Source organism: Bombina bombina, chromosome 1 (assembly GCF_027579735.1).
Source record: "Bombina bombina isolate aBomBom1 chromosome 1, aBomBom1.pri, whole genome shotgun sequence".
NCBI classification, from domain to species: Eukaryota; Metazoa; Chordata; class Amphibia; order Anura; family Bombinatoridae; genus Bombina; species Bombina bombina.
Window position 1 is genome coordinate 1,211,101,981 of NC_069499.1, and position 12,821 is coordinate 1,211,114,801.

Sequence of the window (12,821 nt, forward strand, 5' to 3'; positions counted from 1 at the left end):
GTATACGCTGTGAGTCTGACACACACGCTGGCAGGCAGGCAACTGCAATTAGATTACACAGGGAAAAAAAAAAAAAAAAGCAGACTGATGTTCTAGCCCTAAAAAGGGCTTTTTGGGGTGCTGTCCTTACAGCAGAGATCAGATGAGTCCTTCAGGACTGTAGTGGACACTGAATACACAAGCCTAGCTATCGATTTCCCTATTAAATCAGCAGCAGCTACACTGTCCCTCCTCTCACTAAGAATGCAGCTTCCGAATGAATCTAAAATGGATGCTGTCCAGGAGGTGGGAGGGTCTGGGAGGGAGGGTCTGCTGCTGATTGGCTGGAATGTGTCTGCTGACTGTGAGGTACAGGGTCAAAGTCTACTCAATGATGATGAATAGGGGGCGGACTGAACACCGCATATGTTCGCCCGCCGCGGCGAATGAGAACATGCTATGTTCGCCGGGAACTATTCGCCGGCGAACTATTCACAACATCACTATTACAATAGTTATTAAATAGTTATTAACTACCTAATTAAAATAAGTTCAAATGTACCTGTAAAATAAATCCTAACCTAAGTTACAATTACACCTAACACTACACTATAATTAAATTAATTATCTAAACTAAATACAATTAAATACAATTTAAAGAAATTATCTAAAGTACAAAGAAACCCCCCCCCCCCCCACTAAATTACAGAAAATAATAAACTAATTACAAGTTTTCTAAACTAATTACACCTAATCTAATCCCCCTAATAAAATAAAAGCCCCCCAAAATAATAAAAAGCCCTACCCTATACTAAATTACAAATAGCCCTTAAAAGTGCCTTTTGCGGGGCATTGCCCCAAAGTAATCAGCTCTTTTACCTGGAAAAAAAGTACAATACCCCCCAACATTAAAACCCACCACCCACACACCCAACCCTACTCTAAAGAAATAGAAAAAGTATGAAGGGGGCGCTAAAAAGCAATCTGGATATTTACAAAAAGTGATAATTAGATTATATTATTCCTTATTAGTGAAGGTGTATTTAAAACTTACTACGTGTAATATTCCTAGAACGTTTCATCCTGTGGATGTTGGACAATTAATTAATAGAACAAAAATATAGTGAATTAATTTAGGATGGGAATGCTAAGTATAAAAAATATATAAGCTAAGTAGGTGTAATCAAGATAGGTGTGTGAAATGTAATAAAATAGAAATATAAAATATAGCGGTGTGTAGTGGATGTGAATAGGATTCCTAATACCAGTTCTAAATCAATTGATATCTGGGTGCTCAAACATATATTGTAAAAGAAGAAGAAAAAAAAAAAAGAAAAAATAAGGAAAAAGTTGAAATGTATACTAAAATCTGATGGTGTAGTGAATAGTCTGAGAATTAATAAACTAAGATAATCCTATAAGTATATATTGGGTCTGTCGTTAATAAGGGGTCCCTTGGGACTGCGTACTATCACTGTGTGTACTTCATAAGATTCACAAACAAGCCGAAATGGCATCAAATGATATCATACAAAATTGATTAGGTATAAATAGCTAATTTAATAAACATAAATAAATTCAAAGTATACACAAAACTCATAGGTCTATACTTATACTAGAAATTAATAAATTCGAATAGAAATAAAAATAATAAAAATAACACTGGTGTTAAAAATTCTATAATACTTCAAACATTTAAAAATTCATTTAGAAAATGGTTAAATAGCGACTGATAATTATACAGAGAGTATATTCAAAAATACATATCAGATGTAATAACTGGGTTGAGATAAGGATAAAAGCTGCTTATTGTTGGAGCGTTTATCAGTCCCAATCTTTCTGTATTCAATAAGCGCTCAGAACAAATATATGATCTGACAATCTAGACGCTTAAACACAATGTATCCATAAACGTAATATTTTGTAATGAGTGACACTGTTGCAAAGTTTTGACAATTCTTCTGTTTAACAGATCAAGGGACCATATGTTAACGTAATGCCAGATACAATAATTTCTTGTCTTGCTGTAAATACTTTTTAATAATCCGGAGTTAAATTAGATCACAGTACCTTTAGGTGTAATCCTTAAAACACCTCTCTCCTCTCTGTTGGCGTTCCAACTGCTGGTAGATCAGCTGTGCGGTCACATGGGTTTCATGGACCAATGGTGCAGGGCCTTTTTTTTAATTAAGTGGGCGCACTATGTTCCTTGATAAATCCTTCACACGGCTCCTCTCGCTGTGATTTATCAAGGAACATAGTGCGCGCACTTAATTCAAAAAAAGACCCTGCAGCATTGGTCCATGATTATTAAAAAGTATTTACAGCAAGACAATAAATTATTGTATCTGGCATTACTTTAATATATGGTGCCTTGATCTGTTAAATGGAAGAATTGTCAAAACTTTGCAACAGTGTCACTCATTACAAATATTACGTTTATGGATACATTGTGTTTAAGCGTCTAGATTGTCAGATCATATATTTGTTCTGACCGCTTATTGAATACAGAAAGATTGGGACTGATGAACGCTCCAACAATAAGCAGCTTTTATCCTTATCTCAACCCATTTATTACATCTGATATGTATTTTTGAATATACTCTCTGTATAATTATCAGTCGCTATTTAACCATTTTCTAAATGCATTTTTAAATGTTTGAAGGATTATAGAATCTTTAACACCTGTGTTATTTTTATTATTTTTATTTCTATTAGAATTTATTAATTTCTAGTATAAGTATAGTCCTATGAGTTTTGTGTATACTTTGAATTTATTTAACTATTTAATAACTACCTAGCTAAAATAAAGACAAATTTACGTGTAAAATAAAAGCTAACCTAAGTTACACTAACACCTAACACTACACTATAATTAAATAAATTACATAAATTAAAAACAATTAAATAAATTAGCTAAAGTACAAAAAACCCCCACAAAATTACAGAAAATAATAAACAAATTACAGAAATTTAAACTAATTACACCTAATCTAATAGCCCTAATAAAATAAAAAAAGCCCCCCAAAATAAAAAAAACCTAGCCTAAACTAAACTACTAATAAGTAATCAGCTCTTTTACCTGTAAAAAAAAATACAAACAACCCCCAACAGTAAAACCCACCACCCACACAACCAACCCCCCAAATAAAATACTATCTAAAAAAAACTAAGCTCCCCATTGCCCTGAAAAGGTCATTTGGATGGAAATTGCCCTTAAAAGGGCAGTTGGCTATTTTGCTGCTCAAACCCTAATCTAAAAAATAAAACCCACCCAATACAAGCTTAAAAAAACCTAACATATAACCCCCTGAAGATCGACTTGCCGGGAGACGTCTTCATCCAAGCCGGGTGAAGTGGTCCTCTAGACGGGCAGAAGTCTTCATCCATGCCGGGTGAAGTGGTCCTCCAGACGGGCAGAAGTCTTCATCCAGACGGCATCTTCTATCTTCATCCATCCGACGCGGAGCATCCTCTTCATCCGACGACTAAAACAGAATGAAGGTACCTTTAAGTGACATCATCCAAGATGGCGTCCCTTAGATTCCGATTGGCTGATAGAATTCTATCAGCCAATCAGAATTAAGGTAGAAAAAATCCTATTGGCTGATGCAATCAGCCAATAGGATTGAAGTTCAATCCTATTGGCTGATGCAATCAGCCAATAGGATTGAAGTTCAATCCTATTGGCTGATCCAATCAGCCAATAGGATTGAAGTTCAATCCTATTGGCTGATCCAATCAGCCAATAGGATTGAAGTTCAATCCTATTGGCTGATCCAATCAGCCAATAGGATTGAAGTTCAATCCTATTGGCTGATCCAATCAGCCAATAGGATTGAAGTTCAATCCTATTGGCTGATCCAATCAGCCAATAGGATTGAAGTTCAATCCTATTGGCTGATCCAATCAGCTAATAGGATTGAAGTTCAATCCTATTGGCTGATCCAATCAGCTAATAGGATTGAAGTTCAATCCTATTGGCTGATCCAATCAGCTAATAGGATTGAAGTTCAATCCTATTGGCTGATCCAATCAGCTAATAGGATTGAAGTTCAATCCTATTGGCTGATCCAATCAGCTAATAGGATTGAAGTTCAATCCTATTGGCTGATCCAATCAGCTAATAGGATTGAAGTTCAATCCTATTGGCTGATCCAATCAGCTAATAGGATTGAAGTTCAATCCTATTGGCTGATCCAATCAGCTAATAGGATTGAGCTTGCATTCTATTGGCTGTTCCAATCAGCTAATAGAATGCAAGCTCAATCCTATTGGCTGATTGCATCAGCCAATAGGATTTTTTCTACCTTAATTCTATCAGCCAATTCTATCAGCCAATCGGAATCTAAGGGATGCCATCTTGGATGACGTCACTTAAAGGTACCTTCATTCTGTTTTAGTCGTCGGATGAAGAGGATACTCCGTGTCGGATGTCTTGAAGATGGCAGAGAACAATTAAAATCTAAAGCGCCAGTACAGGCAAAATATACCCAAGAAAAAGAGAGCATGCAATTTAGTGTTTATATAAAAAATAATTTATTCTTCAACAAATGTCACAAAAAGAACCTAAAAATAAAAATATGTATAACATGAGATGAAAATCTCCTAGGTATAAATTAAACCTTATACAAGAATTCAGACAATAAAATATGTGATTGGCCAATCTCTATTAAAAGGTGAGTAATCACCCATCCAAATGCCCTTTTCAGGGCAATGGGGAGCTTAGGTTTTTTTAGATAGTATTTTATTTGGAGGATTGGTTGTGTGGGTGGTGGGTTTTACTGTTGGGGGGGTTGTTACTTTGGGGCAATGCCTCGCAAAAGGCCCTTTTAAGGGCTATTGGTAGTTTAGTTTAGGGTAGGGTTTTTTTATTTTGGGGGGGCTTTTTTATTTTAATAGGGCTATTAGATTAGGTGTAATTAGTTTAAATTTCTGTAATTTGTTTACTATTTTCTGTAATTTAGTGGGGGTTTTTTGTACTTTAGCTAATTTAATTGAATTTAGGTAATTGTATTTAATTTAGTTAATTTATTTAATTATAGTGTAGTGTTAGGTGTTAGTGTAACTTAGGTTAGGTTTTATTTTACACATAAATTTGTCTTTATTTTAGCTAGGTAGTTATTAAATAGTTAATAACTATTTAATAACTATTCTACCTAGTTAAAATAAATATAAACTTGCCTGTAAAATAAAAATAAATCCTAAGCTGGCTACAATGTAACTATTAGTTATATTGTAGCTACCTTAGGGTTTATTTTACAGGTAAGTATTTAATTTTAAATAGGAATAATTTAGTTAATGATAGGAATATTATTTAGATTTATTTAAATAATATTTAAGTTAGGGGGTGTTAGGTTTAGGGTTAGACTTAGGTTTAGGGGTTAATAACTTTAATATAGTGGCGGCGACGTTGGGGCTGCAGATTATTGGTTAATAAATGTAGGTAGGTGGCGGTGATGTTAGGGACGGCAGATTAGGGGTTAATAAAATGTAACTAATGTTTGTGAGGCGGGAGTGTGGCGGTTTAGGGGTTAATATGTTTATTATAGTGGCGTTGACGTTGGGGACGGCAGATTAGGGGTTAATAAGTGTAGGTAGGTGGCAGCAACATTGGGGGCGGCAGATTAGGGGTTAATAAATATAATGTAGGTGTTGGCGATGTTGGGGTCAGCCGATTAAGGGTTCATAAATATAATGTAGGTGGCAGCAGTGTCCGGAGCAGCAGATTAGAGGTTAAAAATTTTATTTTAGTATTTGCGATGCGGGAGGTCCTCGGTTTAGGGGTTAATAGGTAGTTTATGGGTGTTAGTGTACTTTTTAGCACTTTAGTTATGAGTTTTATGTTACAGCGTTGTACCATAAAACTCATAACTACTGACTTTTGCGTTAGGACTCTTGACAGGGTAGGGTGTACCGCTCACTTTTTTGCCTCCCAGGACAGACTCGTAATATCAGCGCTATGGAAGTCCCATAGAAAAGAGACTTTACGAAGTTTACGTAAGTCGTTTTGCGGTAAGGCCAAAGAAGTGTGCAGGGCCCTAAACCTGCAAGACTAGTAATAGCAGCGGGCATAAAAAACAGCGTTAGGACCTCTTAACGCTGCTTTTTTACCCTAACGCACAACTCGTTATCTAGCAGTATGTGTTTATTATTGTCACAAGGTTGTTACCATGACTCCATTTTTTGGCGTTTTTTTGGTCCTAATTGGAGGGAGGGGTTTGTTTGTTTGTTTGCTCTATATATTCTGTGAGATGTTATTACACTGTGTCTGAGGAAGGGGATATTTTGTCCCTGAAATGTCACTAATTTTCACAGTAAAAAGAGTGTTTTGAAAAGACCAGCGAGTGCAAGTTTTTGTTACTTCTATCTATCTATCTATCTATCTATCTATATATATATATATATATTTATATATATATTTATATATATATATATATATATATATATATATATATGTTATGGAATTAACAAAAAGAGAGAACACCCAGGAAAGTAGACCAGGATGAAAAAAGACAGGGATTTCAGCACTCTTTTGAAAACATAAATTTAATTGTTAGCTCAAAAAATACAATGTAGTAAGTAACCTGTAATGAGCGCGGAGAAGGCGTTCTCCCCCGCAGTGTGAACATTGAAACAGAGATAAAGTTTCAATAGCAACCTATGCTATTTCACCTCTATAAGCTATAGCTTTTTTCTTCAAAGTACACGCACATATCCCTGACCGGTCAGGTTTGATTGTCTATTATATGACACAGTAACTATTTTTATTTTGGTACTTTTACTTCGTGCATAGGTTGCTATTGATACTTTATCTCTGTTTCAATGTTCACACTGCAGGGGGAGAATGCCTTCTCCGCGCTCATTACAGGTTACTTACTACATTGTATTTTTTGAGCTAACAATTAAATTTTTTTTTTCAAAAGAGTGTTGAAATCCCTGTCTTTTTTCACCCTGGTCTACTTTCCTGGATGTTCTCTCTTGTTGTTAATTCCATAACACATTATGAAAGGGTCTGCACCACCATTTACTTGATACTGTTGTTATAGTTGTATTGGCTATTTCACTTTACTTTTAGTATTAGCTCTAAGCAGTTGCGTCCCTCCTGTATATTTCTTGACTTATATACATATATATATATATATATATATATATATATATACATCCAGAAGTAAAAAGCACTCACCGGGTCTTGTAGCAAAAACAAAATTTAATGTGTGACGTTTCGGGGTTACCCCCGTCCTGAGACAACTTATTACAGATAAAATCAACACTCACCCTTTTTATTCATAACCAGCTCCCAAGTGCAGCCCTGTCGGTGGCGTTCCGGAAGTCTGACAGCCGCGCCGTGCAACACTGCGTCATCAGTTGTCATGACAACCGGACGCCACTCGACAGTTTCTAAGTGCAATAAAAACAAAATGATAGAAGTATGCATAACATTTATTCATATGGTGTCCCCAACAGCAGAGGCAAATAATTTATACCTTATAAACATTTAGCATAATCATGATCCCACCCCAACACATATGGCAAGTAAAAATGCGGACTTAAAGAAGCAGCAGGTAGATATAGTATAAACAAACGAGCGGGGATATATTTCAATCCTAACTCCGCTAACCCCTAAGTCATATAACTGCTCTGGTAGCGAAAACAATCAGTCAATTTGGTGATGTTTTCGCTTTAGAAAATGTATGTGCGCCAATACCTTTTTGTTTGTGTAATTACTGGGTCATATTGGCAGCACTCCCAAAGATGTGTATATAAACTTTTCTGTAAGGTGTGCTAAACCAAATTTTGCATTTTTATTAAAACATAATCAGGGAGTCTGACCATCTCCCATTGGTTAAAGCACCCCCACCCAAACTCAGGTGTGCTCATGACAGTGTAATAGAGTTGTGAATAGTAAGCCAGGAGTCTCATTCTATTATGAAGAGTAAAAGCAGGAATGATTCAGCCCTCTAAGGCAAAGGACTGTAGTGTTAGGACCAGTCTATATTGGGGCACCTTGCAAGTGGTGACTGGCTAAGCAAAATATGGCCATATTGTGTGACTAAGATTCCAATTTTATTTAAAAAGAATAGTTGTTCCTTGATGCTGTTTGCAGGCAATTTTTTGCAGCAGTTCAAAAAATATGTTGTGCTTTAGAAAATGGATGTGCGCCAATACCTTTTTGTTTGTGTGTGTATGTATCTATATATATATATATACTTACTTTCAAGAAAAATAGCACTCACTGGTTTTGAAAACAAACAGTATTTTACTCACGTGACATTTCAGGGGTATTCACCCATTCCTCAGAATACCCAAAACGTCACACAAGTAAAATAATGTATGTTTTCAAAACCAGTGAGTGCTATTTTTCTTGTAAGTTTATTATTTCTTACTGCACCCTGGTGTTCAAAGACTGGTTAGTTGAGAGTGCTCCTTGCTTATAGAATACTATATGATTATGTGTATATTAGGTATATGTGTATGTATTTATGTATTTATGTATGTATATATATATATATATATATATATATATATATATATACACACATACACAGTATCTCACAAAAGTGAGTACACCCCTCACATTTTTGTAAATATTTTATTATATCTTTCCATGTGACAACACTTAAGAAATAACACATTGTGAAGTAGTGAATGTAAAGCCTGTATAACAGTGTTAGTTTGCTGTCCCCTCAAAATAACTCAACACACAGCCATTAATGTCTAAACCATTGGCAACAAAAGTGAGTGCACCCCTAAGTGTCCAAATTGGGCCCAAAGTGCCAATATTTTGTGTGGCCACCATTATTTTCCAGCACTGCCTTAACCCTCTTGGGCATGGAGTTCACCAGATCTACACAGGTTGCCACTGGAGTCCTGTTCCACTCCTCCATGACGATATCACGGAACTGGTGGATGTTAGAAACCTTGTGCTCCCCCACCCTCCGTTTAAGGATTCCCCACAGATGCTCAATAGGGTTTAGGTCTGGAGACATGCTTGGCCAGTCCATCACCTTTACCCTCAGCTTCTTTAGCAAGACAGTGGTCGTCTTGGTGTGTTTGGGGTCCTTATCATGTTGGAATACTGCCCTGCAGCACAGTCTCTGAAGGGAGGGGATTATGCTCTGCTTCAGTATGTCACAGTACATGTTGGCATTCATGGTTCCCTAAATTAACTGTAGCTCCCCAGTGCTGACAGCACTCACGCAGGCCCAGACCATGACACTCCTACCACCATGCTTGACTGTAGGCAAGACACACTTGTCTTTGTATTCCTCACCTGGTTGCCGCCACACGTTGGACACCATCTGAACCAAATAATCCATGTCCTTAGTCTGCTTGTCTTCAGCAAACTGTTTGCGGGCTTTCTTGTGCATCATCTTTAGAAGAGGCTTCCTTCTGGGACGACAGCCATGCAGACCAATTTGATGCAGTGTGTGGCGTATGGTCTGAGCACTGACAGGATGACCCCCCCACCCCTTCAACCTCTGCAGCAATGCTGGCAGCACTCATACGTCTATTTCCCAAAGACAACCTCTGGATATGACGCCGCTGAGCACGTGCACTCAACTTCTTTGTTTGACCATGGCGTGCCTGTTCTGAGTGGAACCTGTCCTGTGAAACCGCTGTATGGTCTTGACCACCATGCTGCAGCTCAGTTTCAGGGTCTTTGCAATCTTCTTATAGCCTAGGCCATCTTTATGTAGACCAACAATTCCTTTTTTCAGATCCTCAGAGAGTTCTTTGCCATGAGGTGCCATGTTGAACTTCCAGTGACCGTTATGAGAGAGTGTGAGAGCGATAACACCAATTTTAACACACCTGCTCCCTATTCCCACCTGAGACATTGTAACACTAACGAGTCACATGACACCGGGAAGGGAAAATGGCTAATTGGGCCCAATTTGGACATTTCCACCTAGTGGTGTACTCACTTTTGTTGCCAACGGTTTAGACATTAATGGCTGTGTGTTCAGATATTTTGAGGGGACAGCAAATGTACACTGTTATACAGGCTGTACACTCACTACGTTACATTGCAGCAAAGTGTAATTTCTTCAGTGTTGTCACATGAAAAGATATAATAAAATATTTACAAAAATGTGAGGGTGTACTCACTTTTGTGAGATATTGTGTGTGTATATGTGTATATATATGTATACATATATATATGTGTGTGTGTTTTTGTGTATATATATATATATATATATATATATATATATATATATATATAAAAATATATGTTAAAGCTCTTTGCATGTCTTTATTATCTTTGAGCTCTTATAACATTTTTATGCATTTTTAAAATAATTTTTATTAGATAGTGCTATTATATAAAATATTATATATATATATATATATATATATATATATATATATATATATTTACACGTTATAAATATATATATATATATATATATAGAGAGAGAGAGAGAGAGAGAGATATTTAGCTCTATATATATCTTTAGACATATTTGACAAGGGGGATGTAGCAGACCCCTTATATGAAATAACAATTATCCTGTTTTAAATAAGTAGTCCTTTGTACATCCAACAATTAGGTGATTGTCAAAAGTATGACCCTTACCAAACCTCTCACCATAGAAGTGTTTCATAAGACTCATTTGTAAAAGGTAAGTTCCATCATTCAAACGAGTATTGTCATGTCCTTATAGCTGTCAAGTATCCTAATAATAACAATCACATATCAGCAACCACTAGCACCATTTTTTTTTATATTACAGTATTAATATCAGGCTTCATATATTTTTATATTTCTAAGGTAATAATATCCAAGTATTCAAAAATGGAGACTTTGTTGAAAGTAAAAATAAGAAATTTAGTGAAATAAACGTATTGGGGGATTTTTGGTCCACATATTTTGATTTTGTTTTTATTATTATTTTTAGCAGGCTGAGGTACCCACATGCATATGGAGATTCAGAAATAAATAGTGTAAAATATACATAAAATGTTTATAGTTAGATCGTTTTGTCCAACTTATTTTCTGCAAAACATGCAAGCTGGTGCAAAGTGCCCAAACATAATAAAATTTATTTTACTAAATGACTGAACTTGAACAGATGCTTATTGTGAAAACAAAACATCAAGTATTTAGGAAAAGATAACCCTTGTGCTGTTTTGTAGCTTGTATGCTGAAGATAACATCAAACTTACTTTATTTTTATTCATGTTTTTTTTGCATTTTCCCATATTTGGGTATCTCTGCATATGAGCTCAGATAAATGACTAGAAACATTAGAATTGTTTTAATGGGAATATTTAGATAGGATCTGTATTTCTTTAGATATTTTCACTCTTAAAGTTTCTGAAGATTTCCATTTCATATCACATTGCACATGGAACTAGATTTTTAGAAACAGGTGAAATGTTTGTATCATTGATTGTAATCTCCATTTTAGATTTCCTCTCTCAATTTTCTAAATGCCCTATAACTAGCATCTTAGCATGCAATGTACATACTTTTTTTTTACCACGTTTTGCTGCTATATAAGCCATCCACACTGGCATGGTCAGAAAGATACTCAGTCTATCTGGATCATAACAGGTCACTATGCATAAGTCAGATCTCTCAAATAAATATCCTGACCACTGAAGTAAAACTGAATATGCTATGTCAGACAACTCCAGCCAGGAGCTGCATCACTTGATGTATAGTCACTAATATATTTATTGGAAATGTTGCACTGCTGCCATATGAAATAAACACAAATGGAAATATTATTCATGATGACTGTAAGCAAAATATCCTAATAATACCTCTTGAAACAGCAACTACAGATATAATCATGTCATAATAAACATGGTGTCTTTTGAAAAAATAAAAACAATTTTATATATATATATATATATATATATATATATACACACACACACACACATATACTGTATATATATATATATATATATATATATACACACACACATATATACTGTATATATATATATATATATATATATATATACACACACACACACACATATACTGTGTATATATATATATATATATATATATATATATATATATATATATATATATATATACACACACACATATATACTGTATATATATATATGATAGTGTTTTTTTTAATACATAGCTATGTCCTGTCATTTGGAAATATAGTATTACTTTAAATAAAAAATGCTTACAAAATAAATATGTGCTAATTTAGAGTGCTTGCAGGTTTAATAGTTATATACATCTTTGTTATCACAGGTACGTTTTTAATATTTGAGAAAAGAGGGATTTTCTATGAAAATGTACAATAGTCTATTTAAAATAAATCCTTGTGCTAAAATTAATATATTTTAAGGATTCTAACAACACAGATTCCATTAACAAATCCTTGTGTCACTGTGTAGCAAATTATGAAAAGTTACCAACATTGCAGATTCCTAAGAAAATATTTTTATCTTACCCTTTTAAATAAGCCTTAAAAGCAACTTACTATTCAAATGAATACAAACATAAACACTTACCAAATGCTTTCTTGTATCTGCTAGCAGTCTCTGTCGGCACTAAAGTTTCACTGAATTTATAGTCTGAAATAGAGGAGGTGGAGCTAAACTATGCTAAAAAAGGGAAGTTCTTTGTAAGAATAAACAACAAACATTACTATACAGGGGCTAAATGACCATGCTGAATAAACACTGGATAAATGCACACATTGTTTGAAAAAATAATAATATTATAAGAATTGTTCTGATATGTTATTTACAAAATAATCTATATTTTTATCACCTTTATAATTTTTTAGTTGAAGCCTTGTGATTTACTCAATAAATTGTGATGTAATGCAGTTCTGCCATGGTTATAACGGTCA

General features: G+C 34.9%; 1 protein-coding gene across 1 annotated transcript in view; it reads right to left on the minus strand.

The window, feature by feature from the left end:
- Positions 1-12,522, minus strand: part of IL13RA2 (interleukin 13 receptor subunit alpha 2) — a 237,258-nt gene extending 224,736 nt beyond the window's left edge. The window contains exon 1 of the mRNA XM_053700209.1: positions 12,478-12,522. The gene's annotated coding sequence lies outside the window, so the exon portion shown is untranslated. The remainder of the gene's footprint in view (positions 1-12,477) is intronic.
- Between the last annotated feature and the right edge of the window lie 299 nt (positions 12,523-12,821).